This window comes from Cajanus cajan, chromosome 3 (genome assembly GCF_000230855.2).
Source record: "Cajanus cajan strain Asha chromosome 3, NIPB_CcT2T_4, whole genome shotgun sequence".
Lineage (NCBI taxonomy): Eukaryota > Viridiplantae > Streptophyta > Magnoliopsida > Fabales > Fabaceae > Cajanus > Cajanus cajan.
Genome location: NC_138519.1, coordinates 7,504,105 through 7,524,379, shown reverse-complemented (window position 1 = coordinate 7,524,379; position 20,275 = coordinate 7,504,105).

Genomic DNA, 20,275 nt, shown 5'->3' with positions numbered 1-20,275 from the left:
CATATTTAAATGATGTTATGCATGCATGTCATTATCACTCGTATTAATTAAATAGTGTGTTAAGAATATTAGTTAAAAAATTAAAATTTATAATTTTTTTATTAACGTATTCTCATTGTGAGATTAAGTTAATTTCTAATAAAAATTTTATTATTAATTGACATTTAGTGGAAATTAGAAAATGATATGGGTGTTAGTTTATATTTAATAAATTATATACTCATGAAAATATTCTTTAATTTCTTATAAATTTTAATAATGACATGAACTTAATTAAACACAGTTTATCGTCATTGGAAAACATATCAGATGACAAATTTTATTTTAATTACTTTATAATGGAAATATGAACTTAATTAAACACACTACAAAAAAATTATCATATAGTGACACACATCCTATAATGACACAATATATATCATTAAAAATTACTTTTACTCACATAATAAATATAATATATGTTCATATATTGTTAAAAAGTGTGAGTATAGGCTATAGTGACACACAAAATATGTTGTTAAATTTCATTCAAAATCAACACTAAAATTGTATGTAGCTATATATCAAATAAATAAATACCTACATATATTATACTTATAGTGACACTTTTTGTATGTCACTATATGTAACATTTCTTATAGTCATACTTTATTTTCTGTTAATGCCTTGACTAGAATTATTTAAAATAACAAAGAAATAGCGAAAACTTATAGTTTATATGCATGTGGGAAGTTGCTCGAATTAACTAATAGCAAATGATGGGCCAGCATCACCTAAAGATCGGTGTTGTTTGATTTCAGTGGTGATCATTACATTAGAAACTAGAGAGAGAAGATGAATAGAAAAAAAGTTGAAAAAGAACTAAAGTGTATAGTATATGACATACCAAAAGAGATTCAGCTCTTGATGAAGTTGACCATGCAAAGCTGCCATGTGTCTTTATGTAGGAATTGATTAATTAGTATAATCAATGATAGCATGTCTTTTTCTTTTGTGTGTGGATTATGATGCATTACCAACCGAAGACAACTCGAATGAGTGCATAGAAGATGGACAAAGCATCTTCATTTTAGAGTAATTAAAGGGACATTGAACCTATCCTCCTCCTTTCTTTCTGCCTACTTTGAGAAGGAAAGGAGAAAGGTAATTGACAGAATGCAAATTATTAGGCTTTAGATAGATAACTGCCTCCTATAGGCGTCTTATAATATAGTTCCCACTTGGATCTTAATTATTAGAGTTTTGATTTCTTCAAGCCTACAACAATGCATGGCTATCATAAGCTCTAAATTTTTGTATAAACACAAATATTTCCATTTAAATAAACATTAACAAAACTTACAGTGTTTTCGAATGAGATTAACAACCAACCAATTTGATAGATATTTTATAATAATATACATAGTTATGAAAAAATTAATAATATTTTTTTAAAAGAAAAATTAGATTTTATTACACTATAAAAGACATATTGAAATTTTTTGACAATTATCTATGTTCATAGTATTTAAAAGAGTAATTTGTCTCATCTTAATCTTAGAATTATGTTATACACATGCGCATTTGCATATTTTTATCCCAGATTTTTTAGAGATAACTTTTGGAAATCTCATAATAACTCTCTTACTTGTTAAAATTAGTCCATTGAAAATTCTTTCTATTGAGATTAGTACAATGAAAATTGATCTAAAACAGATTGAAAATCACTTGAAACTTTAAAAATTACACCTAATCAGCTTTGGTCTAATCAAATTAATTATCCAACTTCTTAATCTATCAATTCTAATCATATTTGGTTCAATAGAAAATACATAGTCCTCAAATCTCAAAACACATGAATACAAATAGGCTTATAAATCGGTTTTGACACATAATTTTTAGTCTAATTAGATATATGGTTCTCGCGGGAGACAAATGTATACAATTTCTTTGTGCAAAAAAACTATTAATATATGGATAACAAAGTCAATAAATAATGTCTTGGTGTGATTTAGATCTTGTGTGTGTATTTTTAAATGATGTTAAATACTTAGTATGTCACATTAAAATAAGGAAACATGGCTATATTTATTTTCTTTCCTTTTTTTAGTTTTATAGGTGCTAGCTCTATACGGGTAAAATACCACTTATCGTATTAGAACCCAACAATAGATATATCTTCTAAATGTACAATATTCTGGACTTGACAGTGTATAATATTATATATATATATATATATATATATATATATATATATATATATATATATATATATATATATATATATATGACGATTATGGATAATTAATAAATTATTTTAAATATTTAGCAAAATTGTATATCTAAAATTTAAAGTTAAGATCATCAACTTTAATATATTAAACACGAATTTTTATTTTATATAAGAGTATTTTTAGAAGTTTTTATTTAATGAGAATATTTCTAAAATTCATTTTTAAACTTTTTACTTAATTCAATTTTTATTTATCACATATTTTTCTGTGAATTAAATTTTAAATTTTTTAAAATAAATTTAACAAAAAAAAATTAGAAATCTTTTTAACTTTTTTTTTTATTTAATTCAATTTTTATTTATCATATTTATCTATAAATTAAAATTTAAAAATTTTAAAATAAATTAATGTCACAATATAAATTATTTATTATAAATCTAAAATATAATTTATATATTTAAAAATACATATTATATAAATTTTTAAATATAATTTATATATTTAAATATACTATTTATTTGAATATATAATTTATGATAATAAACATTTAGTTTGAACATTGCATTAAATTAAAATATTAGTTAATTAATATGAGATAACCCTATATCATTTAATTACATATTTGAAGCTAAATACCCCATAACTTGTGATGATTTTTATTTAAAAAAATATAATTTTTATAATATAGAAAAAAAAAGTAAATATACCAAGAAAAATAGAGAAAATAGGTGATATAGTGACAATGTAAAATATTTATACATTGTCATTCAATCACAAGTCGATATTTATATATAACAAATTATTGACTTATATGATAAATAAATAAGAAAGAAGTCATTCCAATTTTCAAGGGAATATTTAATTAGTTGATAGTGTAAAACTAATTTATACAACTAGTATATGATCATTAAACTCAAAACAAATAATCGTTCAAATAACAAAACTTGTCAACTAGATTATTTAAATAATTAGTTTTATATTTAATTAATTATTATAATCAAATATTATTAGAATAAATTTTTTATTTGGATAAATTTACTAAAAAACTGATTTTGAAATATCTAATTTAATATAAATACAATAACAACAACATTGATGTTAGAATATTATGTAAAGAGTCTTAATTAGATTTGAATTTTAAAGTTGTTATTATAATTTTAATAGATTAAAAAATTATAATAACAACAACTAACGAAATAACTTTTGTATAATAAATTAGCTTTAAGAGAGAAAAGTTGTTGATAATCATAAATTTCATATTTTCAAATGTAGAAAATAACTTATGTAAAATAAAATGTTTTACAAATTTAAGTCATTATCATTGACATTTAATTTAATCTAAATTACACTTTTCGTAATTTTAATCTTTTTTAAAATAGAGACATTTAAAATTTCTAACTTTTAAAATATTGAATTTTGGTTCTTTCTTTATATTGACATTTATTAATCTTTAAATTTTAACATTTATTCATACATAATGATGTGATATATAATAATATAATATTTGAAAATAATGAGAAAAAAAAGAATATGTAAATAAATTTTATTAATAAAATAAATATTAATCATTTATTAAAATACATATAAACGAAGATTATTTGCATATTATTTTTTTATTTTTATCATTATATGTAACGTTATTAAATATTACGTTATTTAAGTGATAATAGATCATTGGACAATTATATCAAAATTTGACAAACAGGATTTAATTTTTGTATTTAGAAAAATAAAGGGATAAAATTACAAATTAACAAATAAAAAAAACTAAAAGAAAAATTTAGTCTTTAACTTATTTTGTAAATGATTTTTTTTCTTCTGAATAAGCAGTTGAAATAGGAAAAAAAAAGAAAGTTTTCTCCTAAGACATGCTGGTTGAGGAGTTTATAAAAAAATGGATGAAGTTAATGTACGGATTGTGTTATAAATGATTAAAAGAAAAATAGTGTGAATGTATATATAAAAGAAGTGTTGTGAAGTTGGATCTGGCAGCTGAAGAGAAGAGTTGAAGGGAGAAGGCAAAGGCAAAAGGGACATGCAGCTACCTAACTTACTTGAATATTTATTATATTTGATGCGACAATGGAACCACAAACAAAACAGTTCGTGGACCTTATTGTATATTCCAAGAGGCCGATTTTATGCTACTCTGTTCATCTATATATGTACATATAACCACCGAAATTCATGACACACTCCCCATACGTGTATTAGGGATAGGGCTACACAGAATATATAACAAACTCGGTAGAGGAAACAAATCATAACAAAATGTATATTTTACCTCCATGCCAATTATTGAATAACAGAAATGGAAGCAAATCCCATTCTCTTCGTCAGAAAAAATAAATCACTTTATTTTGAATTTTCATATTTGTAAATATTTTGAATATATATATATATATATATATATATATATATATATATATATATATATCTACAATGTACTTCTTATTATAAAGTACTTTTAGTAAAATGCACAAACTAATATAAGTAATTATGTGTTAGTTAATTTTATTGAATTTATAAAATAAAATAATGAGTTACTAATTTTATTCTTTTTAATTATTATTAAATTTTCATAAGGTAAATATATTATCCTATTAAAGGCTTATCCACAATTATCAATAAAATTGATAAATGAAAATGAAAGTTTAAAAGATGAAAGAAAGATAGATATATTCTCAGTCTCATTATCTTTAATAGGGACAAAAAATGAAAGGTGAAATTAATATTTTATAGGAATTGTAAAGTATCTTATAATAAGAATCAATATTTCTTTTTAAATTGTGTTTTATAATAAAGGTTGGAAAGAGTGCATAATACTAAACAATTTAGAAAAATAAAAGGCTAAGTTAAATATTTTTATTTTTATTTTTATTCATACAAAGCCCTAAATATATAATATATTATGGGGATATAATTCAACTGAGAGGATTATATATATATATATATATATATATATATATATTAAGAGAATACATTATTTTTTATAAAAGATAATATAACTTAATTAGAGAATAAAAGGCTTAAATATATTTTTAGTCTCTCAAATTTAAGAAAAATTTATTTTTATCTTTTAAATTTAAAATTATTATTTTTAGTCCTTGTAATTTTTAAAAATTTTGTTTTAGTCCTTCAAGTCATTAATAACATATTTAAAAGTGACTAATTAAGACAGTTATGCAATATTAACCAAACTTAATGTAATGTTTTCACTGATAGGAACACCAATAAATAGATTTTATATAATAATATTGGATAAATTTTCTTAATAAAATTTGAATATAAAGATTAAAATTAGATTTTTTTTAAATTATAAATATTAAAAATAACAATTTTAAATTTGAAAGATCAAAAATAAATTTAACCTAAACTTGAAAAACTAAAAACATATTTACATAACAATAATAATGAAGTCGTGCAATCCACAAATAATCAATATGTTTCAATAGTGATGTGTGTTTTTTAGCAAATGTCGTGTTAAAACTTAAAAAGTGACAATTGTTATGAATAAAATATTCATTAAAGAAAATCAATTTTGTTATGTCTGAAGAGAGAAAAAAAATACTGTTTAAATTAATATATCTTAGATATAAGCATTGATTTAGACAAAATTTAAATACAATTTTTTTAGTGTGATTAATGTTGTTTATAATCAAAATTTAAGTTTTATAATATTTATTTAATGCAACATTAGAGTGTATCCATAATAACACCAACCTAAGTTTTTTCCGAATGATTATCCGGAGGCTAATTACACCATTGGGATATACCAAGAGCCCCCTGTAAAGAAGCTACACTCTTGAACATAGATATTAAGTTGAAAACATAAAAGATGTAAACTACAACCTATAAAAATAATTAAATAAATAATAAATATTGTAAACACAATTTAACAACAAAATAGATGAAATTCTGTAGTGAACACGAAACAAACAACTGTTATGCAGTAAAAAGGTGAATGGTGTGCGTTGAGATTGTCTCTAGAAATCTAGTTTTTCACCTTTCTCTTCAACAAGACGTGTGTAAGGAATATTATTGTATACCACACAAAAAAAAAATAAAAAAAATTATATATATATATATATATATATATATATATATATAATTGTCGTATAATAACACACTAGTAATAATGATACAATATTTATCATTAAAATTATTTATATATATATTATAGATTATAGATATAATATATATTAATATAATGTTAAAAAGTATAAATATAAATTATAATAACACACAAGATATGTTATTAAATCTCATTCAAAATCAACACTACAATTATATATAAATTAAAATAGATTTATACTAACTCTCATTCCTATTACTCCATTGTTACAAGGTGTATTCAAATAAAATGGAGTCAATCTAATGTTTCTTATTAATTATTATAATATTAAAATAATATTTAATTAACAAAAATCATATTTCACAATGTTTCAGATACTACGTGCTCCGTGTCAAATGACAAAAAGAAAAAAATCTTTCAAAGAAAAAAAAAATCTAAATCTAAATCTTCCAAATTGAAACCATAAACACTTATTTGGATTTATATATTGGAAGAGAAAATCACAAAGGCAACATTTTGATCTCATCTCGACTAAGCCCAACATTTCAAAAGGAGAAAATTAAAAAATAAAAAATCTGGAGGGACTTGGGCCGGGCTCAACATGTGCAATAAGAGGAAAAGGGGTAACCCCAATTAATTTCAGAACGAAATATAAAAAGAAAAACAAATTAGGAAATAAAATAGAAGATAGAAAAAGGAAAATAAAAGATAATCTTGGATGCAGCAGTTCTTTCTCTTTTCTCTTATTTATAAGTCAAAACATTAGATTGACCAAGTCTTTTTTTAACTGATGAATGGAGCAGTTCGTTGATGTTTACAATTACAGGTGATGATCTTGGATTATCCATTTTTACATATTTTTATAGATAAATTATTTCACTAAATTGATCTTAAAAAGAGTGTACTTTATGATATTAGAGAAAAGGAAATTAATTGATTACATTTGTTTCAATTTTAATAAGAATTTATGTCATTTTAATTTCAAACATGTTGATTTTAGGTAATAGAAAGAGGAAATTGAACTTAAAAGGACCATAGAAAATAATTAGGCGTAAAATAATATAGCATTGTCAACATAATTTATCTATAGGATTGTTAGGATTGATAAAAGAAGACAAAATTAAAAAAAGCAAGATAAAAGAAAAGAAAAGACCCAAAATAGGGTTACACGCCTTATTTCTATTTCTAATTTATAAAAAGCTAAATTAGTCTTTGGTTTCTCTTTTATTTAATTGATTTAATTTAATCTTTTAGTATGAAAATGTTAAATTCTACTTTTTTAATATTAAAAAAATAATACAATGTGATTAGTTTTATCCGATTAAGACTATCCGATTAAGACTATCCTGTTACCATTTATACTCTCCATCAACTTTCCTCAAATATGCTCTTAACAATGACTTTGAATAAAGTTGCATTTTACATATAAAAAAACACTTATTAATTAGAGAAAAATTAAACTCGAAAAAGAAAATAAAATATTTTAAAAAACAAAGAGATAAACCAAGAGGTCAAGTAGTAAATTGATATTTTTTGTAACTTGTTTAAAGTGCGAAAAAACCTAATTATTTTGTGGGGTGGGGTTAGTAGATCAACCTAATCAACTTGTGTATATGCCAAATTATTAAATCATTGTATTTTTGGATTTGAGCCAGCATAATTTTTCAGCTGTTCATTCAAATATATCTTCAAGTAGCTGAAACAAATCGTGAGGATTGTTTTTACCTAGCAACTAGCAAAATTATAAATGGCTAATGGGAAATTCAGTCGTCTTAATTTTCCTAATAAAGTAGGCTGATTGCCACCTGTTGAATATCAATGTTCAATTCTAGTTGGAATTTACTTCTAATGGAGAATTAAATACTTGGTGGAAATTAATTTTTAGTCAAAATATAATAATTTGTGGAATGCATGTAGTAAGAAGCTTATACTATAAATAAGGAATACTGTAGCAACCTCGGTCGCGACGGGACGGCGAAAAATAAATTGGAAAAGAGGGAGTCGCCACCAATGTTATTTTTTACGGAAAAACATTGGAAAAACCATAAAATAGAAAATAGTCTACGAAAACCAGATTTTTAAGTTCGGGAGTCGATTACGTGTGAGGAAGGTATCAGCACCTCACAACGTTCGTCCTAAGACGATTACCTTTAATTAATTAAACTAATTATTTATAATTTATAAAATATTTATCTCACAAAAATTATCAAATATATTTTATTTAACTAATTTAAATTATGCATTGAAAAAAAGGTTAAAATTATTATTGTTATATAAAAAGGAGGATAATATTTTTTTTATTTTTTGGCTCGACAAGATTTAGTTCTTGCTCCTACGTATCTTCATGTGTAATGAAGAATCAGAGTCACGTAGTTCTTTGTAAAAAATATTTGTATGTTGATATTTTTTAATTAGATTTTATTTTTGTTAAATATAAGATTCTTGAACTGTCTCAGCTCATTCATCTTAAAAATATAAAATTAACTAAGGTGTACACCAAAGTCAATTCAATAAAATTTTAATTATAATTATTGCTAGCGATGTTATGATGTTAAAAATTCTTAGTCGGACATTTTTGTTTTTGGAGGAAAAATTTAAAGATAAGCTGTCACAACTTGTACTTTAAATTCAAAGGTTAAAAAGATGTCACATCTAATTAACCATTCCTCCAATAAAATTTTTAATACAATAATTTCATATATTTATATTAAATATTTTAAAACTATATTATGATATTTAATCAAATTTTGAATTTAAATAAGGACTAAAGATATTACTAATATAAAAATAATAAAATAAAAAAAAGAAAAAGAAATGAGTTTAATATACTCACAATTCTTCGCTACAGAAGTGGGTCTCCTTCTCTGGGTTCCCTCTGGTCCAAGGTGGAGATGTGTGTGGGAAGGGTATCCTTTGAGAAGGCCAAGGGGGGAGAGATGTGTGTGTTGGTGCCTTTGGGAAGGGGAAGGGCGCTATTTATAGACTTTCTGGAGGGACCGGTACGGCCCGTTCTGAATCCGGAACGGCCCGTTCCGGGGCTGCAATTTTACTCACAACGGCCAACTTCGGAACGGGCTGTTCCAATTTCGGAACGGCCCGTTCTGGACTAAAATTTTTAGGTATTTTGGTAGTTTGAGAACGGCCCGTTCTGGACTAAAAAATATAGGTCTTTTTGAAGGTTGGAACGGCCCGTTCCAGTTTGGGAACGGGCCGTTCCAATTTTTGGGAACAGCCCGTTTTGGGCAAGAAATATTAGGCTTTTTGGAAGGCTAGAACGGCCCGTTCCAGTTTTGGAACGGCCCGTTCCGGGCTAGAATTTATAGGTGTTTTTGGAAGGTTGGAACGGCCCGTTCTGAATTCAGAACGGCCCGTTCCGGGCTAGAAATTTTAGGGCTTTTTGAAAGGTTGGAACGGCCCGTTCCAGCTTTTGGAACGGCCCGTTCTGGGATATAAATTTTAAGGCTTTTTGGAAAGTTAGAACGGCCCGTTCCAGATTGGGAACGGCCCGTTCTGGGCTAGAAATTTTATAAAAAATAGTAAATTACCCTCCATAAAAGTATAAACAATGAGGTGTTACATTTGACTTACGTATTTTTGTCTTTTTTATTCTTTTTTGAATATACCTTTTTTCTATTTTTTTTAAACAAAAATTGACATTTCCCGGACGAAATTGGGTTACTACAGTTGCCCCTCTTTACTTAATTTTACTAGATAATATAAACAACTCTTGTTTCCATATTATCATAGTAAAATATAAGTAAAGAAAACACAAATTTCGTCCTTGAGCTTGTAACATTTAGGAACATGAGCACGAGGGACACGAAACATTAAAAAACATGAGCGCGAGAGCTCGAAACATTAAAAGACATGGGTGCGGGGGCTCAAAACATTAAAAAGGTGAGCGCGAGAGCTCAAAACATTGAAAAAAGTGAGCGCGAGGGCTCGAAAGATTGATAGAGTGAGCATGAAGGCGCGAAACATTAAACAACATGGGTGCGGGGGCTCAAAACATTAAAAAGGTGAGCGCGAGAGCTCAAAACATTAAAAAAGTGAGCGCGAGGGCTCGAAAGATTGATAGAGTGAGCATAGAGGCTTGAAAATTAAAAGAATGAGCACGAGACTCAAAAGATTGATAGAGTGAGCATAGAGGTTTGAAAATTAAAAGAGTGAGCACGGGGGCTCGAAAGATTGATATGTGAGCATAGAGGCTTGAAAATTAAAAGAGTGTGCATGGAAGCTTGAAAATTAATAGAGGCATGAAACATTAAAAGAGTGAGCACGGGGACTCGAAAGATTGATAGAGGCTTGAAAATTAAAAGAGTGAGCGCGGGGGCTCGAAAGATTGATAGAGGCTTGAAGATTAAAAGAGTGAGCACGAGGCTCGAAAGATTGATAGAGGCTTGAAAATTAAAAGAGTGAGCACAGGGGCTCAAAATTAAAAGAGTGAACATAGAGGCTTGAAAATTAAAAGAGTGGACATAGAGGCTTGAAAAGTAAAAGAGTGAGCATAGAGGCTTGAAAATTAATAGAGGCATGAAACATTAAAAGAGTGAGCACGGGGGCTCGAAAGATTGATAGAGGCTTGAAAATTAAAAGAGTGAGCGCGGCGGCTCGAAAGATTGATAGAGGCTTGAAAATTAAAAGAGTGAGCACATGGAGGCTTGAAAGATTGATAGAGGCTTGAAAATTAAAAGAGTGAGCACATGGACTCGAAAATTAAAAGAGTGGACATAGAGGCTTGAAAATTAAAAGAGTGGACATAGAGGCTTGAAAATTAAAAGAGTGAACATAGAGGCTTGAAAAGTAAAAGAGTGGTCATTGAGGCTTAAAAAATTAAAAGAGTGGACATAGAGGCTTGAAAATTAATAGAGGCATGAAACATTAAAAGAGTGAGCACATGGAGGCTTGAAAGATTTATAGAGGCTTGAAAATTAAAAGAGTGAGCACGGGGGCTCGAAAGATTGATAGAGGCTTGAAAATTAAAAGAGTGAGCGCGGCGGCTCGAAAGATTGATAGAGGCTTGAAAATTAAAAGAGTGGGCGCGGGGACCCGAAAGATTGATAGAGGCTTGAAAATTAAAACGTGGGCGCGGGGACCCGAAAGATTGATAGAGGCTTGAAAATTAAAAACATGGGCGCGGGGACCCGAAAGATTGTTAGAGGCTTGAAAATTAAAACGTGGGCGCGGGGACCCGAAAGATTGATAGAGGCTTGAAAATTAAAAAAATGGGCGCGGGGACCCGAAAGATTGATTAAAAACATGGGCGCAGGAACCCGAAACATGAAAGAGTGAGCACGGGGGCTCGAATCATAAAAGAGTGAGCGTGGGGGCTCAAAACATGGGCGCGGGGACCCGAAACATTAAAGAGTGAGCACGGGGGCTCGAATCATAAAAACATGGGCGCGGGGACCCGAAACATTAAAGAGTGAGAATTTTGATGGAAACAATGTTGGTGCCAAGTAGTTAATAAACTTCAATGAATGTGCTATGCAAGTACATTACTTGATTACATGTGCATGATAAGTACCGAACTTTGGTACAAATGTTGTGGATGCTAAGCATGTATTGAACTTGAATGCATGAGTTAGTGATGGACCAAACTTTTGGTGATGCAAATGACAAATATGCATTGGGCTTGAATGAATGTGTTAAACAAAGTATTAGACATTAATGTGAACAATGTGGATGTTGGACAAGTATTGGATTTGAATGGGTGTACCAAACTATGATGTAATGAATGTCAAACATATGCCAAACTCAAACGTAGATGATATACATGTCAGACAAGTGCGAGACTTTATATGCAAGTGATGAATTTGAATGCATGTATTAGGAAAGTACCAAACTTTGATGCAAACAAAGTGGATGCCAAGTGATGATTGGACATGAACGAACACTTCAAACATATTAATACAAATGATGTAATGCTTGATTCGGTATTAGGATGCTTATGAGATGTCATAGACAAATTTCATTTTGTTTTTTTTTTCTTTTCAAAGAAAACCATAAAATGATTATTTTCTTTAGAGAAAGCAAATTCATGCAAAGCCCTTTTTGTGTCTCAATTATTCACCCTTTTTTTTTATCCTCTTTTCAAATCCATGAAATCCTGTTCTTTTATTCTTTGAAAAATGATCTCACAATTTATCCTTTCCAGCTTATCTCACCTAGAATCAAATGAGACTCATTTGGCCTAACTTATCAATTAAGTGATTATCACCATCTTGTTATTCCCTTTGAAACATCATTTAATCAACATGCATAACAATGACACATGATTTTTTTGGAAGACTTTTCAAAAAGGATATTTGAACGTGACTTTATTTTGATATAGAGAAAATAGAGCAAACTACCCCAAGATATGACAAAAATTGAGAACCTGGTGGGAATAAGAGATTGAGCAATTGCCCCAGTTTGATGTCAAATTAATGGAGTGAAAGGTGGAAGAATGTAGACTAACTTGGACTTGAACAAGTGAGGCAAATGATTTACATCACCTTAGACTCGAGTGGATAGAATCAAACAGTGACACATATGGGAAGGATAAACTGTATTTAGAATGGCGGAATATGGATGATACAGGCATTGACTTGATTAAACTTGAGACACATGATTTATATGGTTGAAATGAAAATGTGATGATAGTTGAGAACTTGTCCCGGTATAAAAGGAGTACTTTGAGTTGCCCCAATTTATGAGGAAATAGGGAACAAAGTTGGATTAGACAATTATTCCAATTGAAAGTTAAGGTGATGAGATGGCAATGAGATGCTTTGCCCCAGTGTGAAGTGGTTGTCCCAATTTAGTCTTGAAAGGAAGGGGTAGAATAAGAGACAATGATGAATGTGATTGCTTTGTTTTTTGACTCAGGGAAACGACATTGATATATGAATTGATGGAGGAATCAGACATGAAACAAATGTCTCATTTAATTGGGTAGGGGGAATCAAAGGAAGGCATGAATTGTGATTTGTTCCCAATCTAATCTTTTGAATGATTCTCATAATTATTGAGCATAGTAATCAATGAACATTGATGAATAGAAGATTTTGCACTACATGTTTGTTTCTCTCCATGATGTAATGGATGTGCAAGTCTTATGAGCATTTGTATTTTTTTGTTTTTTTTTAGCAATCGTGTTAACGATGATAGATGAGTTCAATTGTTTTGTCTTAAAACTAAACTTAAAAAAAGAAGCAACCAATTTTTGATTTGTATGAACTTTATCAGATTGTAACACTGGTCGGTGAGATGGATATGAAAGAAAATATACAAAGGCCCAAATGTGTGTTTGGAGGTTATTCGAAACAAGGATCTTTGCTATAGTGTTGGCTTCAATGCTTTTTCAGTTTCTTTTCTTCGCCCCTCTTTTTTTTCACCCCAGCTTTTGCCTAGGTTTTTCTTTTGGAGTTTGCAGCCTACCAGGTTGCTCTAACTTTTGCCTAGGCCGCCTTTTTGAGGTTTTCAGCCTAGCGAGCTCTTGTTTCTTTTATTTATTTTCATTTTTTTTAGACCTTAACTTTTGCCTAGACTGCTCTTTTCGAGTTTTTAGCCTAGCAGGTTGCTCTAAATTTTGCCTAAGCTGCCTTTTCAGGTTTTCAGCATAGCGAGCTTTTTATTTTTGTTATTATTTTGCATAGAATTTATTGGCTGCATTAGAGTTTATTGGGTTCAATAGATCTTCCCGTCCACTTCCCTCTATGATCTTTTTGAGGTGGCAAGATATTCTTCAATACCAAATCTCTTTCTTGAAACTCTTGCAGGCAAACCTTTTTGGCAAAAGCTCTCTTGATCCTTTTTTGATATCATTGACCATGATACAAGACATTCAATCTCTTCTCTTCAATTAGGTTCAACTGATCATAGCGAGCCTAAACTCATTATGCTTCCTCAAGTTTGCTTTCGGCCAATACTCTCAGAGAAGGTATCTCGACCTCAATAGAAAGGACTGCTTCCATACCATAAACCAGAGAATACGGAGTTGCCCCAGTAGAGGTGCGAACAAAAATGTGATATCCGTGCAGAGCAAAAAAGAGCATTTCATGCTAAATCCTGTAGGCAACCACCATCTTCTGAATAATCTTCTTTATATTCTTATTTGCCGCTTCTATTGCCCCATTCATCTTAGGACAATATGGTGAAGGATTGTGATGTTGAATTTTGATGAACTTAACCACCACATTACTTGTCACACTAGCATAAGAAGCTATCTTAACCAATAACATCAAGGATAAAACAATTCCTTCTTTATGCCTTTGGTTCATTTCTCTTCTTTTCCTTTTCCATTGTTTAGATGGTATCATGAACAAATTGAATGAAATGGGAACATTATGTTGCCCCTATTTTCAGGGTGAGCCTTGTTTGAGGTAATTTTTGAGGAAAATTTTCACTTTTAGGCTCAAATTTGGGTGACAAGTGATGGTCATACATCATTTCAAATCTTGACTACTTATTTTTTAAAGGTTAATCCTAAGACAAAACTTAATGAACTCCATGTTAGTCTTTTTCTTTTTTCTTTTTTCTTTTTTTGTTTGTCCTAACTTTTGCTTAGACCGCCCTTTTGGGTTTTCAGTCTAACGGACTTTACATTTTTCACTCTTTTTTTTTTGCTCATAAGACTTGTCTCCATTAAATGTGGTAGTTGGTGGGCCAGATACTCATAAAAATGATAAATTTGTCCCGATAAGAAATCTTCAAATTTTTGCCAAACTTGCTAATTGAGAATCATCTAATAGACTTGACTTTTTATGAGGACAAATTCTTTATTTTTGAAAGAATAATGAGGAAACTATGAGATGTAATGGGACAAAGACAATTTATGACAATGAAGATAACAACACAACTTGTTATGCAAGTTAATGAAATGAATACTTCAAAAGGTTAAAAATGGATTTAAAACCACGTCAATTGACAAGTTAAATGGTCAAAGAAGCTCATCTTCTCGATTGAGAATTAAATGTAAGTGAGAACAATAATTTCATGTTATTCTCTATTTTCTTTGTTTCCTGCTTTTTTCTTTTTCTTTTAAGACATTGCATAAATTTGTTGCTTAACATCCTCTTTAAAAGAAAATAATCAAATTAGATAGTTGTTATTTTTTTTTAAAATGACATGAATGAGCAATCAATTAGACCTTTATTTTACTATGAAATGCATGTATAAAAGAAAAATGTTGGAGTGCAGAATTTGAAATGAAAAAAATGTTTTTTTGTTTTTCTTTTTGTTTTTGTTTTTTTGTTTTTTAGAGAAACAAATGCATTTGATTCGGGATGATGAAATGAGAATGAATGCAATTATGGAGAATGATAAGAAAAGACGATGGATATGTTGATGAATATACCTAACATGATTACTTAATATAAATAATGCTTATGCGTGAATGTCATGGGAGATTATGAAAATATTGAATGTTATGAGATACATTTTAGACTAAATGCTCAAATGGAATAATGATCTTACTTTGAATTATGCAAGAGAGAACTGTATTCATTTTTTAGAAACAAGTGTCAATGATGATCACAATTGCAATCTTTTAAAGTTGTATGCATGATTTCATAAAAAAAAATTTATGCAAAGATGTAAAATGTATGTCATGAATGAATTATGAAATGTAGATGAATGCATGCATGCATGAATAGTTTTGTGGTGATGAATGTTATATTGAAGATGCGTGAGATATGATAAAAGTCAAAAAAATGTATGATGTGTATTATGAAATGAATAAAATTCTCTTTTTTTTGCGTCATTCGAACGTAAAGGTAGAATATTGCTCCTGTGATACTTAATAAGGACATCCTTAAGTTGAAAACTCTATGGACTACTAACACGTGTTCCTCTCAAAAGGGTGGGACTATAGTTCTAAAACAGGTTCCTAGAGCCAATAACCCTTCTTAGGATATTAGTCACAATAATAGGTAAACTATTAGAGGTGATAATACCCTTGAAAGGATCAAACTCTAAGTGAGGTCTTCATAATAACCAAACAAGATGTTCATCAAGAAGGTTACTACTACTCAACCTCTTACTATCCTAAGTTGCACTCAAGTCCGGGCATAGGACCCCACTCATAAACGTGTGTAAAATTATGCAAGTGAAGTGTGTGAAGGGAGCAACCTTATACTATCCAATCTACAAAACATAGCACATATGATAAAATAAAATAAAATCCTTATATCCTAAAGTTCAAATTACACAACACCTATTTATATAATTCATGCATATAAGACAAACAACAAATAAGGAATATAAAAAAATAAAAGTGAGATAAACATTTTCAAAAATTATTAATTAGTTTAACTAATTATTATAGGCTTGACTCTAAAAAATATCCCCAGTGGAGTCGCCATCTGTAGCAACCTCGGTCGCGACGGGACGGCGAAAAATAAATTGGAAAAGAGGGAGTCGCCACCAATGTTATTTTTTACGGAAAAACATTGGAAAAACCATAAAATAGAAAATAGTCTACGAAAACCAGATTTTTAAGTTCGGGAGTCGATTACGTGTGAGGAAGGTATCAGCACCTCACAACGTTCGTCCTAAGACGATTACCTTTAATTAATTAAACTAATTATTTATAATTTATAAAATATTTATCTCACAAAAATTATCAAATATATTTTATTTAACTAATTTAAATTATGCATTGAAAAAAAGGTTAAAATTATTATTGTTATATAAAAAGGAGGATAATATTTTTTTTATTTTTTGGCTCGACAAGATTTAGTTCTTGCTCCTACGTATCTTCATGTGTAATGAAGAATCAGAGTCACGTAGTTCTTTGTAAAAAATATTTGTATGTTGATATTTTTTAATTAGATTTTATTTTTGTTAAATATAAGATTCTTGAACTGTCTCAGCTCATTCATCTTAAAAATATAAAATTAACTAAGGTGTACACCAAAGTCAATTCAATAAAATTTTAATTATAATTATTGCTAGCGATGTTATGATGTTAAAAATTCTTAGTCGGACATTTTTGTTTTTGGAGGAAAAATTTAAAGATAAGCTGTCACAACTTGTACTTTAAATTCAAAGGTTAAAAAGATGTCACATCTAATTAACCATTCCTCCAATAAAATTTTTAATACAATAATTTCATATATTTATATTAAATATTTTAAAACTATATTATGATATTTAATCAAATTTTGAATTTAAATAAGGACTAAAGATATTACTAATATAAAAATAATAAAATAAAAAAAAGAAAAAGAAATGAGTTTAATATACTCACAATTCTTCGCTACAGAAGTGGGTCTCCTTCTCTGGGTTCCCTCTGGTCCAAGGTGGAGATGTGTGTGGGAAGGGTATCCTTTGAGAAGGCCAAGGGGGGAGAGATGTGTGTGTTGGTGCCTTTGGGAAGGGGAAGGGCGCTATTTATAGACTTTCTGGAGGGACCGGTACGGCCCGTTCTGAATCCGGAACGGCCCGTTCCGGGGCTGCAATTTTACTCACAACGGCCAACTTCGGAACGGGCTGTTCCAATTTCGGAACGGCCCGTTCTGGACTAAAATTTTTAGGTATTTTGGTAGTTTGAGAACGGCCCGTTCTGGACTAAAAAATATAGGTCTTTTTGAAGGTTGGAACGGCCCGTTCCAGTTTGGGAACGGGCCGTTCCAATTTTTGGGAACAGCCCGTTTTGGGCAAGAAATATTAGGCTTTTTGGAAGGCTAGAACGGCCCGTTCCAGTTTTGGAACGGCCCGTTCCGGGCTAGAATTTATAGGTGTTTTTGGAAGGTTGGAACGGCCCGTTCTGAATTCAGAACGGCCCGTTCCGGGCTAGAAATTTTAGGGCTTTTTGAAAGGTTGGAACGGCCCGTTCCAGCTTTTGGAACGGCCCGTTCTGGGATATAAATTTTAAGGCTTTTTGGAAAGTTAGAACGGCCCGTTCCAGATTGGGAACGGCCCGTTCTGGGCTAGAAATTTTATAAAAAATAGTAAATTACCCTCCATAAAAGTATAAACAATGAGGTGTTACATTTGACTTACGTATTTTTGTCTTTTTTATTCTTTTTTGAATATACCTTTTTTCTATTTTTTTTAAACAAAAATTGACATTTCCCGGACGAAATTGGGTTACTACAAATACTTTGTAAATCAGAAAATAGAATTTGAAAATAGCACCCAAAAAAATAGAATTTGAAAATTAATGAAATTTTAGTTTTTCTCTTATAAGATATTTCCTTGTATTTATTTTTATTAAAAAAATTGTAGATTTATTCAACGGGCAGATTGTGGTTAAAGTTAATTTCTCTTATTTTCTTTTATATTAATTTAACCGATCACCATTTGTACAAATCACCCTCTGATGTGTTTAGATAACCATTAATTTTAGAAACAGCTTTTGCGATGTAGTTATTATATATATATATATATATATATATATATATATATATATATATATTTTTTTTTTTTTTTTTTAACGTATGTTTTTATTTTTATTTTTTAAGGGGGTTTGTTACATGAAAAAAATTTACCCTTTAAAAAGTGTGTCATTATGGTACCCTCATAAATTGAAGTATTTTGGTATAGTTTCTTTTGTTATTAATTAAATTACTTGTTTTATATTTATTTGATTTTTCTCTTCATATTTCAACTACTTTCTTATACCATATTAGTTATTTAATAAAAGTGTGGAAATACTATTTTTAAGATCTATGAAACGAAAAAAAATGTTTTTGTAATACTAGTTTAATCCAACAAGAGATGAGAAGTCTAATTTTTATTTTGTTTGTTTACTCGTTTCAAATGTTCATAATATTTCTAATCAAATACTTGACAGTTGACACAAGTGCAAAATTATAACATGACAAAAATTAAATAAAAAATTAATTATTATTAATTTAAAAATTATCCGTTTCAAAATCTATCAAATTTATTTAATGTAAAAAAATGTTAATTTCTCACATTTGATTTATTATTAAGAAACATTATTTTTTTACTATAGCTTTTTTCTCAAGTTTCCTAATTAAAGAATATTCTCACAGGAAAGTGAAAAATTAACTTTTTTAAGTAAAAAATAAAATTTAAATGAGATAAAATATCATATTACCTTTATTTATTTATTTAATATAATAACAATTCTTGATTCTTGAGTAACATTTATGATCAATCTAATATATTTTCATAATTCCTAAAATTTATGATTTTTAGAAATAATAATATTTAGACATAAATTTTTTTGTTGTATATCAACTGAGAAATATTCTCAAATTAAAGTTACTCATCCTGAATTATTAAATAAAATACCAAAATCATTTTTTACAAGTTTATCCAGTTGTTTAAAACTGGGATCGAACTGGCCCGTCGAATCAGTTAGATCAGGAACCGGTGGTTCAGCCGGTCCGAATTTTAAGTTGAATCGGTTATGCAGTCAACCCGTTTTAAACTGGATTGAACCGGTCAATTTTCCGGTTCAACCGGTGAACCGGTGGGTCAAACCGGTTCAACTACTTTTTTTTCTTATTTTTTTTAAAAAATTTTAAGGGACCATAAACCACAAAAATAATAATGAAAATTGAATCTCTTAATGGAAGAACAAAGAGTCTTATTAAATATAACAATGACTACTTGTTCTAATGTATTTATTTATAATATATACAACTTAAATAACTTTTATAGTATATTATTAATTTTAAATTATATATTTAATAATATAATATCTATGTAGATATTACATATATTATTTTGTGATATCAATTACAAACATATTATATATGTACATATTATTTATATTTTTAATTTGTATTAATATACAGTTTAACATGTAATTTTTTATGTATTTTTTTACAAAATAAAAATAAAAATAATTTTAAATAAGATAGAAAAGTTGAAATTTAAAATAACATATGAATTTATTAAAATTTATAAGTATAAAATATGTTTAATATAAATATTTTTTAATAAAAATAAATAAAAATCGAGTCATGTAGTTTAACTAGTGACTCACCGGTTCAACCTTTGACCCACTAACCCAGTACCTTAACCG